Source organism: Bufo gargarizans, chromosome 10, assembly GCF_014858855.1.
Source record: "Bufo gargarizans isolate SCDJY-AF-19 chromosome 10, ASM1485885v1, whole genome shotgun sequence".
NCBI classification, from domain to species: Eukaryota; Metazoa; Chordata; class Amphibia; order Anura; family Bufonidae; genus Bufo; species Bufo gargarizans.
In genome coordinates this window covers 12,398,126-12,417,257 of record NC_058089.1, presented here as the reverse complement: position 1 = coordinate 12,417,257, position 19,132 = coordinate 12,398,126, and the positions used below count along the sequence as shown (strand labels likewise).

Here is a 19,132-nt window from a genome sequence, read left to right as displayed (position 1 = left end):
TAGTGAACAACACTGTGGAGGCCAAAGCCACCGATGAGGATGAAAGTAATGTCCATGTAACATGTCCGACTTGGCTCACAAAAACTTCAAGATGGTGGCCTCCAATAATCTGCCTAACACCGTGCATCCGGACCTGACCTAAACATCTTAGCAGCCGGTCAAGGCAGAATTTTTCACAGCTATGGCGGTGGTAATGGATTCAGCAGATCCGGCCTCAGAATATAACATGAAATAATCTAGATTATCAGTATTGTTTATTGCATACACGACCAGTGCAACATTTCATTTTATAGGCAACTAGGAAAGTTTAGAAACTCTAAGCAGAGAAACATGTGATGTGAGACATGAGGGACAACGAGCAGGGCCCTGAGGGCGCAGTGTGGACATAGAGGAGTCAGAACAACCAAGTTTCTAAACGCTGGGCCAACATCCCATGTCACAAACCCCAGGGTACAATCCTGAGCACCCTCTCCAGCCACATCTGCCGGGTGTCAATACCGAGACTAGATATGTGGTACAATCCTAACCAGTCACATCTGCCGGGTTTCAATGTTGGGAGTGGTTAAGCGGTGCAATTCTGAACAGCCATGCCACCAAGGTGTCAATACTGAGACTGAATAAGTGGTACAATCCTAACCAGCCACGTCAACCAGGTGCCAATATTGGGACTGGATAAGTGGTACAATCCTAACCAGCCACGTCAGCCAGGTGCCAATATTGGGACTGGATAAGTGGTACAATCCTGAACAGCCACGTCAGCCAGGTGCCAATATTGGGACTGGATAAGCAGTGCACTAGTGTTCAGCACATACAAGCTTACAATAAGCACAGCGTGTTCATACACAGGCCAAAGCGCTGCATCTTAATTACCACCGCCGCCTCCAAGACACTGGCTTTGATATGGAAATATCTTCTTGTCTCCACATCCAGTCTCATGTGCAGTTATTCTTATCTGATTCATAAAAAATAAAGCAGAATTCAATCCCAACACCTGACCCTCCCGCTTAGAAGTTTTTTCCTCTCCTAAGTGCGGTGTCACAATAAAAAGAATGGTTAATACTCAGAGAACGTAAGAAGCAAGTGAAGACTTTGTGATTCCAAGGGAGATCAATATGGAGGCTCAACTCTGGGGAGAGATCTGGAGATAACAGTCAACATGAAGCCATCGCCTTCCAATTTACTGCCGGAGTCCCGGAGATCAGAGTATCCATATTTACCTACTACAGGAATGTCAGCAATGAGAACGGCACCCATACATGACAGATGTGAATTACTATTGAAGCATCCTAGCTGGAGCATGGGGCGGGGGTTAGATATAAATGGTTAATGTAGTCAGCTGACCCTGACTGAATCAGAGCACACGACATACCAACTGACTATAATCACAATTATCTGTAGTGTCCATAGAGGTGGAACTGTGCAGTGTTCATACATACAGTAATATGTGGCCCTGTGCAGTGTGCACACAGAGAGATGTGGCCCTGTGCAGTGTGCACACAGAGAGATGTGGCCCTGTGCAGTGTGCACACACACACACAGATGTGGTACTGTGCAGTGTGCACACACAGAGAGAGAGAGAGAGAGAGATGTGGTACTGTGCAGTGTCCACACACACACAGAGATGTAGTACTGTGCAGTGTCCACACACACACACACACACACACAGATGTGGTACTGTGCAGTGTCCACACACACACAGAGATGTGGTACTGTGCAGTGTCCACACATACATAGACATGTGGTACTGTGTAGTATCCACACATACAGAAAAATGTGGTACTCTGCAGTGTCCAGAACTTGCAGTGGCATGGTTTTTTGCCCTGTGGGCCCTTGTTTACAGCAATATAACAGTAACATTACAGATGCCAGTACATGGAGTGCACTGTACATTTGATAATATAGAAGAATGTGAGTACTCTCAGCCAGTGCCTCCCTCCAGTCATCTGGAAATACTTGGGAGCCAGATCTCTGCCTTTTATCAGGGCCGGTACCTGTCTCTGCCTGACAGAAGCCTCACGGGGCGCACACACCGCACTGCAGGCTGATAGACTGGGAATCTCATGTCCAGCTCTGGGGAAAACAACTCGGAAGGGTTTTACTCCTGTAATGTTTGTAATGAGGGAAACAAGGAGCAGAAAATCTTTTCGTCACTCAGCAGCAGAGGATCCGGGCCAGCCCCAGCTGGTACAAAGCAAGAGGGTGCTGCCCAACCTTATACAGTGGTCCCTCAAGATACAATATGAATTGGTTCCATGACGACCATTGTAAGTTGGGTAATTGGTTCCAAAGCCCCAAAATGTCATCCAAGATAAGAGAAAATAAACATTTAAGAAAAATAAGCAGATAACTAAGACAGATAAAACAAGTGCTTACATACAGTACAGACCAAAAGTTTGGACACACCTTCTCATTCAAAGAGTTTTCTTTATTTTCATGACTATGAAAATTGTAGATTCGCACTGAAGGCATCAAAACTATGAATTACCACATGTGGAATTATATACATAACAAAAAAAGTGTGAAACAACTGAAAATATGTCATATTCTAAGTTCTTCAACGTAGCCACATTTTGCTTTGATTACTGCTTTGCACACTCTTGCCATTCTCTTGATGAGCTTCAAGAGGTAGTCACCTGAAATGGTCTGCCAACAGTCTTGAAGGAATTCCCAGAGATGCTTAGAACTTGTTGGCCCTTTTGCCTTCACTCTGCGGTCCAGCTCACCCCAAACCATCTTGATTGGGTTCAGGTCCGGTGACTGTGGAGGCCAGGTCATCTGGCGCAGCACCCCATCACTCTCCTTCATGGTCAAATAGCCCTTACACAGCCTGGAGGTGTGTTTGGGGTCATTGTCCTGTTGAAAAATAAATGATGGTCCAACTAAACGCAAACCGGATGGAATAGCATGCCGCTGCAAGATGCTGCGGTAGCCATGCTGGTTCAGTATGCCTTCAATTTTGAATAAATCCCCAACAGAGTCACCAGCAAAGCCCCCCACACCATCACACCTCCTCCTCCATGCTTCACGGTGGGAACCAGGCATGTAGAGTCTATCCGTTCACCTTTTCTGCATCGCACAAAGACACGTGGTTGGAACCAAAGATCTCAAATTTGGCCTCATCAGACCAAAGCACAGATTTCCACTGGTCTAATGTCCATTCCTTGTGGTCTTTAGCCCAAACAAGTCTCTTCTGCTTGTTGCCTGCCCTTAGCAGTGGTTTCCTAGCAGATATTCTACCATGAAGGCCTGATTCACACAGTCTCCTCTTAACAGTTGTTCTAGAGATGTGTCTGCTGCTAGAACTCTGTGTGGCATTGACCTGGTCTCTATACTGCGCTGCTGTTAACCTGCGATTTCTGAGGCCGGTGACTCGGATGAACTTATCCTCCGCAGCAGAGGTGACTCTTGGTCTTCCTTTCCTGGGGCGGTCCGCATGTGAGCCGGTTTCTTTGTAGCGCTTGATGGTTTTTGTGACTGCACTTGGGGACACTTTCAAAGTTTTCCCAATTTTTCGGACTGACTGACCTTCATTTCTTAAAGTAATGATGGCGACTCGTTTTTCTTTACTTAGAATTTGTTTTATGGCAAGAAAAAAGCAGCTAACAGTCTATTCAGTAGGACTATCAGCTGTGTATCCACCTGACTTCTCCACAACGCAACTGATGGTCCCAACCTCATTTATAAAAGGCAAGAAATCCCACTTATTACACCTGACAGGGCACACCTGTGAAGTGAAAACCATTTCAGGTGACTACCTCTTGAAGCTCATCAAGAGAATGCCAAGAGTGTGCAAAGCAGTAATCAAAGCAAAAGGTGGCTACTTTGAAGAACCTAGAATATGACATATTTTCAGTTGTTTCACACTTTTTTATGTATATAATTCCACATGTGTTAATTCGTAGTTTTGATGCCTTCAGTGTGAATCTACAATTTTCATAGTCATGAAAATAAAGAAAACTCTTTGAATGAGAAGATGTGTCCAAACTTTTGGTCTGTACTGCATAACAGGAATAGCTGCTAACTAGCAACTAATAGAGATAATTTACCATAGAAGTGGCCTTGATTGGTTGGATCTGAGTCTGAGGCATTGCATGTGGAGTCTGGTTTCAACTTATGAAGGTCCAGGAAACACCATTTTAAGTTGCAAATATTGTATCTTGAGGGACCACTGTACTTTATATACATTCCTATGGAGAGATCACTTCTAGATTGTAAACTCCTCTGGACAGAGCTCTCCTAGATTGTAAACTCCTCTGGACAGCACTCTCCTAGATTGTAAACTTTTACAGACAGATCTCCTAGATTGTAAACTCCCATAGACCGATCACTCCTAGATTGTAAAATCCTATATTTATTATTTATTTTATGCACATATATTGCTACTATATTCCACAGCGTTTTACAGACATTAGCATCCAACTGTCCCTAACAGGGCTCACAATCTAAGGTCCCCATCAGTCTGTCTTTGGAGACAGATCTCTCCTAGACTGTAAGATCCTATAGACAGAGCTCTTCTAGATTGTAAGCTTCTCTGAACAGAGCTCTACTAGAAAGTAAAATCCTCTGGACAGAGCCCTCCTGTACTGTAAGCTCCTCTGGATAAAGCTACCCTAGATGGTAGGCTCCTCTGGACAAGATGTTAAAGCAAAACAATTGGCTCCACATCCTAACAAATATGCCACTTGTCCTCAGTGTCTGGAGAGGTCTTCATTCCACCTCACAGATGACCTCATTGTCATTTCATTTAAGTTAAGTTTTTATATATTTTTTGGAATTCTCCATAACACTGATGTACGGTGGGTCTGGTTCTCATGTTGGATTACAGAACCGACCTGCTCATGGTCCTTCTCTGCAGAACACTTCACCTGGTCTTTTGTGGACATTATCTGTGAATACTGTATCTCAGGGTTTTCCATCCATCCACCTGCCATTCATGGAGACCACTGAGCGCCTTGGTGCGCACAGACATCCCTTCTCCCAACGTCATAACAGTTCCCTCATTCACACGCAGTCTGGTGTGGTCCTTCATTAACTGCGAGAAGTCATTGCTACCTAATTTGGAATCAGTTTCAAGCCACAAAGAGCGAGACCTGGCGCTGAGCAATGGCTTCCAGCCACTGATCCTTAGAGTACCTGAGAGCTGGGAGACTCTACGCTGGGATAAACTGGCAGATCTGGAGATATCCTTTGATATCCTTCAACATATCCAAACTATATTTCAGCCCAGTGCCAGTCTCTGAAGCCCTATGGATATGTCACCTCACCATCCCTGCACACACTACAAATCCCAGCCACCTATCTGCTAAATGAATGAGACGAGAGAACGAGCAGCTGTAGGTGGAGGCTACACGAGCTATACCCCCAGGAAGATCATAGTACATTCATATAATTGCAGGTTATAATGTATGTACCACACCACAGCAGGTGATAGTGCTATAATCTGGACCAAAGTTCCATCTGTAGTCACCAAATGTAACCAGCAACAAATACTGTACCTGAAATCAAAACTCTGGAGAAGGCCCCCATAAATATTGGCCCTGGTGGTCCTCTATTCTGGGGGTCTGAAAACAGCAGTTCCAGAAACATTTTAGACAGAGTTCTCCATGAATTATACAAACACTGGTGCAGATTAGAAAGATCAGATTATTACTAAAGTGACAGAGCTCTGATTATATCCAGTGATGTCAATGCAGGGGGAGGGACTGCGACAACCTCTCATTATATCCAGTGATGTCAAAGCAGGGGGAGGGACTGTGACAACCTCTCATTATATACAGTGATGTCACTGCAGGGGGAGGGACTGTGACAACCTCTCATTATCTACAGTGATGTCACTGCAGGGGGAGGGACTGTGACAACCTCTCATTATCTACAGTGATGTCACTGCAGGGGGAGGGACTGTGACAACCTCTCATTATATACAGTGATGTCACAGCAGGGGGCAGGGCTGCGAAAAACCGTTCATGTTATTTATGTATATGTATTTATATACAAGAGAAGTGGTACTGTGCACTGTATATACAGTGCCTTATAAAAGTATACATACCCCTTGAACTTTTCCACATTTTATCACATTACACCCAAAAAACTTAAATGTGTTTTATTGGGATTTTATGTGATCGACCAACACAAAGTAGCAAGTATGTGAGAAGTGACAAGAAAAGAAAATGATATAGCGTTGAAATGTGTGGGATGCATTTGTATTCATCCCCCTATACTCTGATCCCCCAAAATAAAATCCAGGTTGACCAATCGTCTTCAGAAGTCACCTCATTAGTACATAAAATCCACCTGTGAGTAATGTATTCTCAGTATAACTCCAGCTGTTCTATGAGGTTTGTTAGACAACATTAGTGATCAAACTGCATAATGAAAACCAAGGAACAAACCAGACAGGTCAGGGATAAAGTGGTGGAGAAATGTAAAGCAGGGTTAGGTTATAAAAATATATCCCAAGCTCTGAACATTTCACGGATCACCGTAAACTACAAGACACTGCAAACCTACCACGACATGGCCGTCCACCAAAACTGACAGCCCAGGAAAGGATAGCACTAACTAGAGAAGTAGCCAAGAAGGTCCATGGTCACTCTGGAGGAGCTGCAGAGATCCACAGCTCAGGTGGGAGAATCTGTCCAAAAGGACAACTATTAGTCGTGTGCTACACAAATCTGGCCTTTAAGAGGAGTACCAAGAAGAAAGCCATTTTTGAAAGCAAACCAAAAGAAGAAGTCCAGTCTGCAGTTTGCCACAAGCATCACAAAAATTTCCAACAAAATACATTTTGGGCTACTTTCACACTAGCGGCACGGACCTCCAGCAGGCTGTTTCGTCGGGTGAACAGCCTGTCGGATCCATCCTGCCGCTAGTGAACGTGTTCCCCCGGACTGCCGCTCCGTCTCCATTGACTATAATGGTGGCGGGGCGGAGTTCCGGCGGATGCATGGCAGCGCACGGCGAAAGGCTGCCGGAATAAATGTCGGACATGTCGTAGTTTTATTCCGGCAGCATCTCATGAGAAGTGGTACTGTGCAGTGTCCATATATATAACAGAAGTGGTAGTGTGCAGTGTCATATATATATATATATATATATAAAAATAACAAGAGTAGTGGTACTGTGCAGTGTCCATATATACAGAATAAGAGCAGGTACTGAGGATTACACCCAGTATACAGGACAGTGGTACTGTGCAGTGTCCATTTATAGCAGATACTGAAGGGATACTGGGCAATAGCTGTATAGCACCAATAACATCTATAAATCTAGAGCGGCAGAAGAAGTGCAGTCCTGGGAACCAGACAGCTGGCAGCCATGTTCCTGCTTGTCCATAACATGTCAGTGGTCTCTTGTGACTCAGTAAATGTTGATCTACCAGGAGATGTGAACATTTAGATCAGGTCTACAATAGTGATGATCTATTCTACAGGGCCCGGTACATGGGGTGAATGATAGCATACAACCACTGTGAACATGTCTGGACAAACAATAATTTGTCCATTTGTCATAGTTCACATCTTTTGTGCTGAAATATAAGTAGTCGTGTGTCGTCAGCACCTCCAGCCCTGGTACCGGTACTGCTGTCGCTTGTATGGAAAATGTTTGGGGGGGAGCGATCAGATTTACAAAACAACAATTACTGTATAATGTAAATGAGAGCTAATCGACTTCTTGTATTGCTGATCGGCTTATTATTGGTAATTTATATACGTAAAAGGGCCGAAGGAAAAATCATCAATACAATATTCATGACCTACAGTGCGGATTTGCCATGCGCAAATACGCACGGAAAATTAGTACACAATACTGATTGTGTGCATTTAGCCTAAAGGCGCATTTACACGTGCCGACTGAGAAGGCAACTATAAGGCTAGGTCTACACAACGAAATTTGTCACGACAATGTTTATAATGATAGTCTATGGTGTCGCACTGAGACATGCTGCAACTGCGACGCTCGCAAAAAATCAATTCGAAATTGATTTTTCTGCAACCGTCGCATCGCAGTCGCAGCATGTCACATGTCGCCGCCATAGACTATCATTATAAAAATTGTCGCGCAATATTGGTGCAACATCAATGTTGCTCGACACATGTTGCAGTGGAGTTGTGCCCTATGCGTCGCGCAACACATGTCGTCGTGTAGACCTAGCCTAAGGGAGGAACAGTTCTTTCCCAATAAACTGCCTGCTCGTTAGAGGAGGTGAGAGCTACATTTACATGAAGCTATCATCTCCACTGTACGGGTACGAGTGAGGGCTGCTGCGTGCATTACTGTGCTACTGCCATCGCTTGTCCTCATACAGACTAATTGTTTCTGGGCAGCAGATTCCTGACTACATGGGGCGATCTGCAGCCCACAAACAATGCTTTAGGTGTCCACATAAACAATGTCACCTGACGGACAAGCACGTCACTCGTTCATGGGGAGATCTGCAGCCGATTATCAGGAACGAGAATTCGTACCATTAATTAACCCTGAAAGTTGCCCCGTGTAAATGAGCGCGTTTTCTGTCCGGATGCGATGCGTGTACTGAATGCAGGCATCCGGTCTGAATCCTGACCATTCATGTCTATGGGTCTGTGCAGATGAGCAGGGTTTTTCACGCATCATCTTTGCATTCAGGAAAAAATACAAATAAAATAAAAATTGCAGCAGGTTCTATAGTTTTTCAAGCAGCTCTGTCTCCATAGAAATTATTGGGGCTTTCGTGAAAAATGCCAGGGATCCAGATCCAATGCGCTTTGCACTGATGGTTGCTCGGAGAGGTTATAGCTTTAGGTTTTTTTTCACGTGTGTGAAAAATGTATCTAATCTGGATGGTAAAAACACATACACACACACCGAACGCAATTGAAGATAAAAACGGAATTAACTTTCTGAACGGATCCTGACACAATCCGTATCTCTCATGTGAAAGAGGCCTGCAGCTGGTACATGGGATATAGAGGGGCAGACACGGCCTGGTAATCATCCAGGAACGGAGGGTCACCTCACCCATCGAGAATTAATGAATCATTAGAATATTCTCAGAAAAGACCCCAGAGTACAGATCCATAAAACATCCTTTCCTTCGGTGGCAGGTAAGGAGTTAATAGAGTGCTGCACGCAGCAGCTGGAGTGGGTGACAATACAGAGAGGGAAGACAATGCAGAGCTTTTTATTAACAAGGCCTAATAGAGCAGGCAGCCAGTGGTGGCCTTGGGGCAGAACATTGCTGGTGATCCTTGTTTTTCTATTAAAACATGCTTCCAGGAACGTGTAATAAACTTCTACAAGAGCCGTAAATGCTTCAGATGAGCTGCCACCAGCACCGCGCGGCACAATGAGACAATCTGCGCTGGAAGAAGATCACAGGACACAAGCTGCGTAATCTGCACCCTCTCCTGATGACAAGGGAACATGCAAGGAGCATGGCCTGAGATCTGCAGATATCAACCACATTGTGACAATTGAATCTAGAAACTTTAGAAAGACAGATTTCATCCACTCAACCCCAGCAGCTTCACCTGCCATGTCCTCATTCTCCATCATCTCATGCTTCTCTTTCCTCCAGGTACTCAGGTTTCACCATTCTTCTCTCTACTTCTTCTCACATCATTGTCTTTTTTTTTTTCACTTTCACTCCATCCTTCGGTCATCCCTGTTCCTTCACTTTTTTTATCGTCTTGTTTCTCCTTCACTTTTTCTTTTAGTTATTCTTTACCTCCTCTATCATCTTATTTTTCTTTGGATCCTTTTTTCAGTCATCCCTGTTCCTTCACTTGCTGCATTTTCTTATTTTACTCTTTTGCTCTTCCCTTCAATAACCTTTATTTCTTCACTTGCTCTATCATCATAACGTTCTCTTTCGTTCCTTCCTTCAGTTACCCCTGTTCCTTCACTTCCTCCATCCTGTTATTTTTCTCTTTTGCTTTTTTTTTCAGTCATTCCTGCTCCTTCACTTGCTGTGTGGTCTTATTTTATCATTTCGCTCCTTCCTTCAGTTACCTTGATTCCTTCACTGGCTCCATCATCTTAATTTTCTTTTTCGTGCCCTAATTCAGTCACCCCTGCTTCTCTACTTCCTCCATTGTCTTATTTTACCCTTTCGCCCTTTCAGTCATCTCCGCTCCTTCAGTTGCTCCACTATCTTATTTTCTCCTTGGCTCCTTCTTTCAGTCATTCCTGCTCCTTCAGTTGCTCCATCTTCTTATTTTACTCTTTGGCTCCTTCCTTCAGTCATCTCTATTCCTTTACTTTCTTTATCGTCTTAGTCTTCTCTTTGTCTCCTTTCAGTCATCTCCATCCTTCACTTCCATCGTCTTATTTTTCTCTTTTCCTCCTTCCGTCACTTTCTTTATCATCTTATTTTTCTCTTTTTCTCCTTCCTTCAGTCCTCCCTGCTCCTTCACTTTCTTCATCGTCTTATTTTTCTCCTTCCTTCAGTCATCCTGTTTCCTTCACTTTCTCCATCGTCTTATTTTTCTCTTTCGCGACTTCCTTTAGTCCTTCCTGCGCCTTCACTTTCTCTATCATCTTATTTTTCTCTTTCGCTCCTTCCTTCAGTCCTCCCTGCTCCTTCACTTTCTTCATTGTCTTATTTTTCTCCTTCCTTCAGTCATCCCGTTTCCTTCACTTTCTCCATCGTCTTATTTCTCTCTTTCGCTCCTTCCTTCAGTTCTCCCTACTCCTTCACTTTCTCCATAGTCTTATTTTTCTCTTTTTCGCTCCTTCCTTCAGTCCTCCCTGCTCCTTCACTTCTTTCAACGTCTTATTTTTCTATCTTTCCTTCCTTCCATCATTCCTGCTTCCTTCTCCTGCTTTCCATCATATATCTCCGCGATTCCTTCTTTTGCCTGTTCTGCTTTCTTTCACTCATTCCGCTACCTGCAATGTCAATCCATCATGAACTCATTCTCTCCTCCCTGTGTCTATATATCATTTCCTTCTAGATCGCCTCCTCCATGCCTCCCTGGCACTCTCGCGGCTTTCTTTCCATCTCTTAACGTCTCCTTCTTTCTGAAATTTTATTCTGCTATTTTCAGCTGTTTATTCAGATTTGTGTCATTAGGAGACATTTGTAGAGAAGTGAAGAAATGTCATTTATTTTCTCATTCTTGCTCCTTAAAATTATAGACAGTGACACTGTCTGCCTGTCAGATGCACCTCGTCCATCTCTGCACCCCATATGCAGTACAGTGAGAAAATAAAATATATTATATATATATATATATATATATATATATATATACACACACACACATATACATACACACACACAGCACATATACAAATATATGTGGTGATTAATAGAACAATTCTATCCATTCTTGTCTAATTATATACGTAGATTGAGATGGATGTATGCACACATCAGACATTAAAATCCCCCAATAATAGGAAGGCACATTGCACATCACGTAGTGCACAAATCCGCTCACAGAAAACAGCAAAAAACGTTATAAATTCCATGACACATGTAGAATGAATACTGTATTTGCACATATTTATCACGCTTTCTTATTACACGTCTCTGCCATAGATTACCAATGTAATACATCTAGAAAATGCACGGAGCACGCGGAGGTGAATTATCCTTTTATTGTATTATATATATTTAATGTATTATTATTACTATCATTTTTGTAATATTTGGTATACAGAAACAAAATGTAAAAACCAGGGGCTCATTTTCCGGACAATTTGCAGGATTTGGGTTTTATGTCTTGATTTTGTATTACACCAGGATCACGGTTATCGGGGTGCAGTCTGCCCCTGTTCTGCCTTGAGCCGTACACCCCCAAAACGTAGGCGAGCATCTGAGAGCGGCAGGAGCGATCCCTAGCGTTATCTCCACGGATAAGACCCGGGCATTCCTTCTCCCCACACAAGATGCCAAATAATTGTCTGCCCCAGCACACACTTGTTAACCCCTTCCCCACCGCCAGCCCAAGGTTTAACAGGGTATTTGCTCCTGAGCTGCCGAGGGCACATCTGTCCTCCCGGAGAGATTTCTGAGGAGATTAGAATATTCCTCGGCGGTAGAATAAAGAGTCGGCACAGCAGGTGACAGGACGATGTTAAGAAGCCATTGACCCTGTCACTTTATGTGCAATATTTGTTAACACGTTCCCTGCCATCTGCCCGGAGGTGATGGAAGAGTTAACGATGCGGGTGATTTCCCGGGAAGCCGACACACTGGGAATGTGACATACCTACAATGTAAAGTTCTTTGTGCTAATCTGATCCTGAAAGGTTTTCCTGCCGAGCCGAGAATTGCTGCCGACGGTGGATCGTAAGCTCCTGCGCTTTATTAAATGTCAAGAGTCTCTCTCCCTGTCATCAAACCGAGCAGCGTCCACCTGAAGAAAGCAGCGAGATATAGAATATATAGAATAATAGTGTTAATAAGGCTTCCGCCCGCAGCTTTTATTCCATGGGACGAGCAGCGCGGCCTCCCTCTTCTAAGGGATTTTCCTGCTCCCCCTTCCCCCGGGGCTGACAATAAAGAATCTTTGTATTGCTGCCGACCCTCTGCGCTCCATTCTAAATTTGCCGGACGCGGTGGAGGCGGCTAATTCTGCACCCAGGCGATGGAGCGGACACAGGCGCACAGCCCAGTTTAGCAGCGGACACAATCCGCTGAATTGGCAGTCTAATTTTACATGTGGCATTTTAAAGCCCCTTCCAGAGCCGGTGCCACCTTACCTTATGAGGGAACTTCCAGTCCAGCAACTGGTGAAAACAAAATACCAGGAGTGGATCAGCTTCACCCCAGACCAGGCCAAGAGATTCCTGGACTCACAAAGTTGTAGAGGAACCATCAATAAGTCACCTCGCCGGCTCCAGGAACCAGGGGCCCCCAAATTAAAGAGAAAACAGCAGAAAAAGTAAATAAAAAAAAACACAATTTAATAATAAAGTGTGAGTGTCTCTTATCGCCCCGAGACAGGATGTGCTCGCCTTTTATCTGCTCCATTCTCAGGGAGTGAACGCAGGAACCACCCCGAGGAATGAATAATCTGTGACCCCCAGCAGCCGTCACAACAGTCACTGTCCCCATTGTCCTCAGAGAACCCTGCCCAGCAGGCGTTATCAGGGAGCCCCGGGCCCCGCATTGTCCTGAAAGATCCCAGCAGATAGCAAATCCAAAAACTGACAATAATAACTGCGAACGACAGAAAAAGTGACCGCGCGGCGGATCCGCAGCGGAAAAAGCAGGACTTACACACCTCCCCTGTGGCCCAAGCGCTCCAGGAGGTGGGTCACCCCCGGTCACAAGGCGCTCCGCGCAGGCAGGACCCTGATTTCATAGTGACAATTATTACACAGGAAAATAATGAAAAACGAGAGCTCACAGCCTCCACAACAAGAAGGAGCACGACAAACCCTGCCAGACACTGCTCCCAGCCAATGCAGCAGAGCTGAGTGCGCACAGGTCACTTACTGTCACTCCAGTGAGGGGTCTAGGCCATTCCTGTCAGGGCACCTTCCATGGCTGAAGTCCTGGGGTCAGTACAGCTCCTGCGCCATCATACCGGAGCCGCCGCGGTTATTATCATGACGGGTGTGAGGTGAAAGTTTCAGCAGAACTTTATCCGCCAGCTTCTGTCTGACGAGATAATGCCGCGCTCTGCCACCTCCCTGTGGCCAGACGGGGGAACTGCAGCTGGGGAGAGCGCGACATACCGGCAGGGTGGGGGGACCTACCTGTAGGGACGGCCGGGTGTATATGCTGGGGTCTACACGGGGACAATAAAAAACGACGCTCCGGGAAGGGGGGATATATTAACCCCTTCAGCGCTCCACGTGTTGCCCGCACGTGCAGCATACACACCCACTTTAAGAGAAGAGTAAGTGAAGGGTTAAGTGCAGCCAGGGCCGAGCGCCCCCGCGACAGTTAACCCCTGCGCTGCTGCTCAGACACTTTACTCCATTGGCTGCACCCTGTGTTTCCCCCACCGCGAGGTTTAACCCTCTCACCACCAGCCCCGTCACCCATTCTGACAAATGGAGACAGAATTAACCCTTCAGGCGCCGCGAGGTCTTAAGCCCGGGTGTTCTGTGATGCAGAGGAACCCCTCCCCATTGCCCCCCATTACCTTCAGGGTGGCGGGGCCCCATACTCTGCCCTTCCTGAGCCGCTCTGGGGGTCCCGGGGGCTGTCACTGGCTCTGGATGAGAGCGGCCATGTCCTAAGTATTGTAAGCATTTCCCGGCTGCAACCTCCTAGAGTGAGCGGACGGGGCGGAGACGCAGGGGCCACAGCTGAGGGGCCATAAGAGAGGAGCTGCAGGTGGCGGGGTCCAAACAGGAATGGGCAGATAAGTGCGAAGGGGGCCACAGGGGGCTGGATAACTAAGATGGGGCCACAGGGGGGCTGAATGAAGGAGAAGGGGACACATGGGGCTGGATAACTGAGAAGGGGCCACATGGGGCTGGATAACTGAGAAGGGGCCACAAGTGTCAGGAAGATAAAGGGCTGGTTGTATTTCTGGAGCCCCCAGGAGATGCCATCACCAGAGAATACCCATGAAAAAGAGGGTACAGGGGGATTCTGAGGTAAAGAAAAACATGGGGGACACAGTCAGTGTTTTGACATAATAACATGGGGGACACAGGATTCTGAGGTAAAAACGGTGGGACACAAGGTTCTGAAGTACAAATATGGGGGACACACGGTTCTGAGATAAAAACATGGGGGACACAAGGTTCTGACCTAAAACATGGGGGAAACTGGGGTCTGAGGTAAAAACATGGTGGGACACGGGTTTCTGAGGTAAAAACATGGGAGAAAAAGGGGTCTGATGTAATAACATGGGACACACGGTTCTGATGTAATAACATGGGGGACACAGGGTTCTGAAGTAAAAACATAGGGACACAGGGTTTTGAGGTAAAAATATGGTGGCACACAGGGTTCTGAGGTAAAAGCATGGTGGGACACAGGGTTCTGAGGTAAAAACAGGGTGGGATACAAGGTTTTGAGGTAAAAACATGGGGTAACAAAGGGTTCTGGGGTAAAAACAGGACACAGAGTTCTGAGGTAAAAACATGAGAAACAAAGGGAACTGAAAGTGGCCCTCAATAAAACATAAAAGTGGCCACATGTCGTTTTTGGGTCCAAACTGATTAAAGGCGGGACAACACATGTAGGCGGGGATAACAGAAATAGGTGGGGCCATCAATACTGTAGTGCAGAACAAATACTGCCCCAGTAGAACCAAATGCCATAATGCAGCACAATATACTACCCCAGCAGAACCAGATACCACAGTACAGCACAATATACTGCCCCAGCAGAACTAAATACCACAGTACAGCACAATATACTGCCCCAGCCGAACTAAATACCACAGTACAGCACAATATACTGCCCCAGCAGAACCAAATACCACAGTACAGCACAATATACTGCCCCAGCAGAACCAGATACCACAGTGCAGCACAATATACTGCCCCAGCAGAGCTAAATACCACAGTACAGCACAATATACTGCCCCAGCAGAACCAAATACCACAGTACAGCACAATATACTGCCCCAGCAGAACCAGATACCACAGTACAGCACAATATACTGCCCCAGCAGAACCAGATACCACAGTGCAGCACAATATACTGCCCCAGCAGAACCAAACACCATAGTGCAGCACAATATACTGACCCAGCAGAACCAAATACCACAGTGCAATAAAATATACTGACCCAGCAGAACCAAATACCACAGTGCAGTACAATATACCGCCCCAGCAGAACCAAATACCACAGTGCAGCACAATATACTGACCCAGCAGAACCAAATACCACAGTGCAGCACAATATACTGACCCAGCAGAACCAAATACCACAGTGCAGTACAATATACCGCCCCAGCAGAACCAAATACCACAGTGCAGCACAATATACTGACCCAGCAGAACCAAATACCACAGTGCAGTACAATATACCGCCCCAGCAGAACCAAATACCACAGTGCAGCACAATATACTACCGCCCGCACCACAGTATTAAACTGTATCATCATCCTAAGGACAGCAATCCAGTGGAATCCAGGAGGGCACCCGCAGCCACTTGCCGGGTGCATAGGTGCCTGATGCTCCTACATTAATGCTGAGAGCATCAAATGTTTATGTACCTAGCTGGTGGCCGTGAGGAGACCTTGGGTGGCCCCCTAGGCATCGGCCCATGTAGGGTCTATGGCCAGTCCACCCCTGCCAAGGTAATAACATGAAAGTCACAGGGTTCAATGGTAATAACTTGGGAGCACGGGCTTCTGAGGTAGTAACATGGGGGCACAGGGTTCAGAATTAATAACGGAGGGAACAGCCCTTCTGAGATAACATTGGGGAAAAGGGGCTTCTGAGGTAGTAACATAGGGAAACAGGGTTGTGGGGTAACATGGGGGGCATAGGGATGTGAGGTGATAACATAGGGGTCACAGGGTTCAGAGGTGATAACATGAGGGCACAGGATTCTAAGGTAATAACATAGAGGCACAGAGTTCTGAGGTAATAACATGGGGGCACAGAGTTCTGAGGTAATAACATGGGGGCACAGGGTTCTCAGGTGATAACATGGGGGCACAGGGTTCTCAGGTGATAACATGGGGCACGGGTTTCTGAGTCAATGACATGGGTGCAAGGGGATCTGAGGTAATAACATAAGGGCACAGCGTTCTGAGGTAATAACATGGGGGAACAGGGTTCTGAGGCAATAACATGGGGACACATGATCCTGTTGTGATAACATGAGGGACATGGGGGGCATCAGGATCTGAGTTAATAATATGGGTGGCATGGGGTTCTGAGGCAATAACAGAGGGGGTCACAGGGTTCTGAGGTAATAACATGGGGAACATAGGGATCTGAGGTAATAACTGGGGGTTTTGCGGCAATGAAATGGGGAGGCATAGGATTCTGAGTTAATAACATGTAGTGGCATGGGGTTCTGAGGTATGAACATGGAGGAACAGAGTTCTGAGTCAATAACATGGGAGGCACGGGGTTCTGAGGTAATAGCGTGGGGGCTTGGGGTTCTGAGGTAATAACATGGGGAACAGGGTTATCAGGCAATTTACAAGGGGGGGCATGGGGTTCGGAGTAAATAACATGGAGGAACAGGGTTCTGAGGTAATATCATGGCGGAACAGGGTTCTGAGGTAATAACATGGAGGAACAGGGTTCTGAGGTAATAACATGGAGGAACAGGGTTCTGAGGTAATAACATGGAGGAACAGGGTTCTGAGGTAATAACATGGAGGAACAGGGTTCTAAGGTAATAACATGGAGGAACAGGGTTCTGAGGCAATAATATGGGGAGGTACAGAGGAGTCCTGAGGTAAGAACATGGGGGATAGGGGGTTGTGAGGTAAGAACATGGGGGATAGGGGGTTGTGAGGTAAGAACATGGGGGGATAGGGGGTTGTGAGGTAAGAACATGGGGGATAGGGGGTTGTGAGGTAAGGGTTAACACTCATCTTGTCCTATTAAGGCCAATCAGAACCCAAGAAGCCACAGTCACAAAGTGTCCAATAAAGCAGGGACCGGCTGTACTGTAACACGGTATAACCACCATGATAATACACCCCCAAAAACTGCAGCGGAGGTGATACCCCTACAGGTGCAGCATATTACACCCTGAGCACACCTGTATCACTGTATGCAGAATATTATAAACTCTGTACACACTTGTATCACTGTATGCAGCATATTACACCCTGTACACACCTGTGTCACTGTATGCAGAATATTATACCCTGTACACACCTGTGTCACTTTATGCAGGGTATTACACCCTGTATCACTGTATGCAAAATATTACACCCTGTACACACCTGTATCACTGTATGCAGAATATTACACCCTGTACACACCTGTGTCACTTTATGCAGGGTATTACACCCTGTACACACCTGTATCACTGTATGCAGAATATTACACCCTGTACACACCTGTATCACTGTATGCAGCATATTACACCCTGTACATACCTGTGTCACTGTATGCAGGATATTACACCCTGTACACACCTGTGTCACTGTATGCAGGATATTACACCCTGTACATACCTGTGTCACTGTATGCAGGATATTACACCCTGTACACACCTGTGTCACTGTATGCAGGATATTACACCCTGTACACACCTGTGTCACTTTATGCAGGGTATTACACCCTGTACACACCTGTATCACTGTATGCAGAATATTACACCCTGTACACACCTGTGTCACTTTATGCAGGGTATTACACCCTGTACACACCTGTATCACTGTATGCAGAATATTACACCCTGTACACACCTGTATCACTGTATGCAGGATATTACACCCTGTACACACCTGTATCACTGTATGCAGCATATTACACCCTGTACACACCTGTGTCACTGTATGCAGAATATTATACCCTGTACACACCTGTGTCACTTTATGCAGGGTATTACACCCTGTACACACCTGTATCACTGTATGCAGAATATTACACCCTGTACACACCTGTGTCACTTTATGCAGGGTATTACACCCTGTACACACCTGTATCACTGTATGCAGAATATTACACCCTGTACACACCTGTATCACTGTATGCAGGATATTACACCCTGTACACACCTGTGTCACTGTATGCAGGGTATTACACCCTGTTCACACCTGTGTCACTGTATGCAGAATATTACACCCTGTACACACCTGTGTCACTGTATGCAGGATATTACACCCTGTACACACCTGTGTCACTGTATGCAGAATATTGCACCCTGTACACACCTGTATCACTGTATGCAGGATATTACACCCTGTACACACCTGTGTCACTGTATGCAGGGTATTACACCCTGTTGTGTCACTGTATGCAGGGTATTACACCCTGTACACACCTGTGTCACTGTATGCAGGATATTACACCCTGTACACACCTGTGTCACTGTATGCAGAATATTACACCCTGTACACACCTGTATCACTGTATGCATAATATAACACGCTGTATACAGAATATTACACATTGGACACGATGTATCACTGTATGCAGAATATTATACCCTGTACACAGATGTATCATTGTATGCAGACTTGCACACTGTATGCAGAATATTACACCTTGTATACGATTACGATGTATTACTGTATGCAGACTATTACACATT

General features: G+C 45.7%; 1 protein-coding gene across 15 annotated transcripts in view; it reads right to left on the bottom strand.

The window, feature by feature from the left end:
• Window positions 1-14,199, bottom strand: part of SOX6 (SRY-box transcription factor 6) — a 288,239-nt gene extending 274,040 nt beyond the window's left edge. For 8 of the 15 annotated variants that reach the window (XM_044271009.1, XM_044271010.1, XM_044271007.1 and 5 more), the window contains exon 1: window positions 13,430-13,553. The gene's annotated coding sequence lies outside the window, so the exon portion shown is untranslated. Of the gene's footprint in view, window positions 1-12,197; window positions 12,560-12,690; window positions 12,823-13,429; window positions 13,554-14,084 lie in introns of those variants that run through there. The other 7 variants (XM_044271014.1, XM_044271011.1, XM_044271026.1 and 4 more) reach the window with 3 other exon arrangements.
• Window positions 14,200-19,132: the final 4,933 nt, after the last annotated feature.